We start from the raw sequence: 4,859 nt of genomic DNA, 5'->3' as shown, positions 1-4,859 counted from the left end.
TTGACACAGACGTTATCAAGAACTTTCCAGATTGCAGACAAGTTGCACAATCTTGCGATGTGTACGCGGGCGAAGAAGCAAATTTTCGACCACAGCTACCGTCTTGATGGCATCGCAAATTTACATGAACGGGCGAGCATCTGGTCGGTTGACGACCACCGACACGCGTTTGCTTATAATGGCTTGTAATCGGTATGGCGAGCAAGCTCGGCGTTGTTAGTGCAGTGTTCCGAGGTCCAGCCGTCAAACATGATGCCAAACTTGTCGCCCATATCCACAGCAATCCGCTCTCCCATCTTAGCAGCCACGTGGCGCATATATCGCACAAATATTTTCGACAAGACCGACTTAGCCGCAACCAACGACCGCGTCAGAGGGTCTTCCACCTCACTGAGGGTCCGGTCTCGGTTAACAACCCGCTTTATCTACTTGAAGATCTCTATGGTGCATTGGTTTACGAAGCTATGGGCTTCGAGCGACTAGTCGTACGAATGTGGCGCTCCTGGAAGGTATCATTGTAGCCTGTGTGGCACGCCGCAATATGGCTGATGCGATTCGTGTAGCCCAATCCAGGGGCCTGCTTGCGGACTCTGTCGCAAAGCTTGCAGGAGAACTGGCTGCTACCGTAGTGCATGGTGCTTGGACTTCTCAAAATTGAGAATACGCAACCCGGGAAGGTATCATTGTAGCCTGTGTGGCACGCCGCAATATGGCTGATGCGATTCGTGTAGCCCAATCCAGGGGCCTGCTTGCGGACTCTGTCGCAAAGCTTGCAGGAGAACTGGCTGCTACCGTAGTGCATGGTGCTTGGACTTCTCAAAATTGAGAATACGCAACCCGAGTTAGTGCTAGACGTTTTTGCTTGCTCTCGTATGAACCAGTCATTTTTGGATTGACCACCAGCTTGCTGCTGCCATAGGTTACCTTTAAAAAGGTCAGCATAACTATTACGGGTAAAAATTGCAGATTTTACTGAAACCTTTGCTTTAGCTATCCGTTATTTCGTCAAAACAATAATTCATTTACTATTTTTAGCCCTGTCTATAGTTGTATTCAAGCAAGTACCACTCTGGCCCACTTAAGAATCGACATTTTAATTTAACGTCATTGTAATGTGGGCCACATTTGGCTTTTTAATTGGACAAAAGATTGGTCTATATCATATGATTGGCCACACGTTTCGGGTTTTCCATGTGGCATCGAAATTAGCCCAAAAAACCTGGATCAGTCTAGTGAAGCCCTAAACTACGCTAGACAAATATCACGTATATGAGCATGTAGGAAAATGTATCCGGAATAAATGGATATACGTTTCAATTAATGTCATTAAAAATTGATGGTACTTCGATAAATATCTAATGCTATCCAAAATTGTCGACGCAAATTGAGCCTTTGCATTCAAATTTTCAGCTGTTATCGACAGCCAATTATATCACGCGAAACAGGATAATCTCAGTATTATTTTGAGGTATGGTAGAATATGAAGTTATTTCGGACCTCCCTTAAATTTTGTACTGGTATCTTACAGCCAATGAGATAATTTTGCTGTAGCACTAACCAATAGATTTCAAGATACTAATGTTATTTAACCAATCAAATTGAATAGGGGTAGGCGAGTCCCCTACGGTCGTTGGCATATCACCTGCATATTTTGCTTTTATCGGACCAGTGGGCCAGTGACATGGGCTTAGACGAAGTACAGCTTGGTGACACCGTTTGGGCTAAGGCAACAGCCTTCGGTGCGCTCGTCAAATTTATCAAAGAAGAGGAAGTTGAAGAGGAATACATAAGGAAATGCATAGATAGTGACGAGAGCGGAAAAAATGGTCGTGTGTGTGATGGATAAATTCGGTATGTATCTTGCATTTAAGGAAGGAAAGAAAGATAAGTCAATAGCTTGCAGCACTGCCATGCAGTACTATGGGCAAGCCAAGCTCTGGCTGCTCAATCAGTTCCCTTAGCACCGAACTTCATTGGAAGCCCGGTTGCTGAAAATGAGGAAGACACTAAACAGCTTCTGTCTGAAGCGAGATGGTGGTGGGCTCGTAGCGAAAGCACTACCTTGTACGGAAGATGATTTGAAAAGAATGATGTTGTATTGGTACACTTATGCTAGCTCAGAAAGTGACTATCAAGATGCAATTTTACTACTTCCTCTGGTCGGAAATGATCACGCGAAACCGACAAAATGACCAATCGCTTCAGCTCTATTTATCCAATACGGCATCTGATTGGACCAAACGGAAGCCCTGCACCTCCTCTTTTTAAAGCCACTGGTTGTGCGCAGAACGGACTTCTATAGCCTCTGCAATTTCAGTTTTAGCTCTCAAGGTTTCAAGCCTCGCCTGGAGTGCGACCCGCCACGCCTGCGCTACGCTGTTTCTTCCTCTATAAACATGCCGAAGTCCAACCTTATCGACAACGAGCTTAAAAGCCGTCATTGACGAGCTTCTAAAGATCAGCAACAACCGAGAACTACCCCGTGAAGCGTTTGATGTTCTTATGAGCCGACTTCCGGACACCGTGAAGTTAATTGGAGCTGTACAGCTCTGCAATGACGGCTGGTGTCGTAGGGGTGAGTGACTTAACCGGCTTAAGAAGAACAGCGGCAGAAAGCGGAAGAATCGAGACGAAGTACGTGACAAACTGAAGAGCATTCCTATCGTGGATAGAGCAGTTGAAAGACGTGTCAGTTAGTATAATAGGTTTTTTCAAATTTCTATCGAGGATTGAACAGTTGAAAGACCTATCATACTAACTTCGCGTGATCATTTCCGACCAGAGGAAGTATGTCTTCTCTAGTACTTGCTCGGTCGCGCGTCTGACCTAGCCATCGTCCGCAAACACAACATGTCCGTGGACGCAGGCGACGTCTTATTCCTGCGCTTGGTTCGCGTGAAGACGTCTGAGGAGCAGGGGCTGTCGCTCTTTCCTGGCGCGGAATTGGCTACGTGCCCCTTGCTCTCCATTGCGCTCGCCTTGATTATCCAAGCCGCCCCAGGCTCAGCCATCGTCAGCATCCTCCCAGAACAAGCAGGCCTCGCAAGCACCACGCTTTCTATCGACGTCCCGCTGATCGAGCTGCTCAACGCTCCACAAGTCACCTCTGGTCTTGCCACTCCAGTATCTCCGCCGCGCGTTGCCACAGCCCCTACATTATACGCGCACGTTAGCCGGGTGCTAGACTGTGTAGCGTCTGCTGCTGGTGTGGATGTCGCCTTGACATCGCACTCGTTTCGAAGAGGAGGCGCTCAGTACGTAAACGGCTGTGACGAGATTACTGCACGCTGGATCTTTGACAGAGACACCTGAAATCTAAGCACGACGAACAAGGGTTCAATTACATTTACAATACAAGCAAGAAAGGCCACAAGATAGCGAAAGTACGCAGCGGATACAAACCCAGAACCGCGGTGCCGCTGCAAGACTTGACTGGCTTCGATACACAGACGCGTGAAGCGATGAATCGGGTGCAGCGTGTCCTGTTCGCTACCGGCTTTCAGCTCAAGACCGACAGAAGAAGGTAATGGGTGTCGTCACCGCACGCGTCTTCCGTCACTTCCCGCTACTTAAGGACCTGAACCCCACACGTCCAGCTGTGAAGCGCATCGAAGCGGCTGTTGATCACGCTGGATTCTCACCAGCTGAGCTGCTTGCCCGGCCCTCGCACCTGGCAACCCCATCACTACCTGTGAGGACACCAAAACAAGTAATGCAGCCACTCACAACGACGATGAGCAGCCAAGAGAATCAAGCGAGAACCAGAAGACCATCGACCACCAAGCGGCCGTGATCAAGCATTTTATGGAGCACATCAAGCGACAGAACGCTCGCATAGATGCACTCAAAGCTAAGCAAAACAGCAAGCCTACACCAAAAAAGCGAAGCTGTTCAGATGAAGGCTCAGATGAAGTTAGCACGCTGAGCAAGAAACAACGCCGGGGATCTCCAATTCACCTTCATGTGACCTGGTTTGCTGGTACGCTCAAGATCTACGCTGGTACGCACTGACGTCAAAACAAAAGCGGTCGAGAGCGAAGTTGCTGGTGACCTTCATGAAGCTTTTTCTTCAGGATGGCTTTGTTCTTGTCCAAGATGCTGACGACTATCGTGAATGTGTGCTTGAGGTGGGCAAGAAAGCAGAGAAAGCCGTACTTGCCTTCTTGGATGGCGAGAAGAAGATCAGCTCGCGTGGGTCGAGCGCCGTCCATAAGCATTTGCAGGCTATTCACAGCAAAGGAGACCTATACGACAGAATCAAGCTCCACCAAAAACACCTCCAGTCTGCATCCATTCGCAACCCCGCTCCTGTCTACACCTGAGACGTTTTAGAAGTTTAGGATTAGCAACAGAAATGCATAGCTAGCAAATTCATCATACACGTTTGCCATAACGCACATAGCGTAACCACATCTTACTTAACCCAGATACCTAAGCAGATAGAGCACCACGTTTTCAGCCACGAGCCGCCACCCCACAATAAATAAAATGACGACGGCTGGATTTGAACCAGCGTCCTCAAGGCATAACCCTGTGCTCTTCCACTGAGCTACGTCGTCGTTGGGTGAGGGGTGGGGTGGGGGAGGTGGGTGTGTGGGTGGGCGGGTGGGGTGGAGGGGGAGGGAAGGGCTGAGGAGCAATTCTTGATTGGCCGACAGCCTGAGCTGTGGGGCTTAAGCGGTCGAGTTGGAGGTCTGCGTAGTTGGGCGAAAAAGGTAAGACTGAGCGTTGAGGTCTCGTTGTCGGGGCCAGTTTTGTGTGTTTTGAGCTCTGCTAGGCTGTGAGCCACAGGCTGTGTGCGAGTCTAAACATATTTAGGTGGTAGGATAGGATTGGTGAAAAATCGGCCAACTAGTGCA

Source organism: Phytophthora infestans, genomic scaffold (genome assembly GCF_000142945.1).
Source record: "Phytophthora infestans T30-4 supercont1.11 genomic scaffold, whole genome shotgun sequence".
Taxonomy (NCBI): domain Eukaryota; phylum Oomycota; class Peronosporomycetes; order Peronosporales; family Peronosporaceae; genus Phytophthora; species Phytophthora infestans.
The sequence above is the reverse complement of the archived record's forward strand: the minus strand, read 5'-3'. Positions refer to the sequence as shown.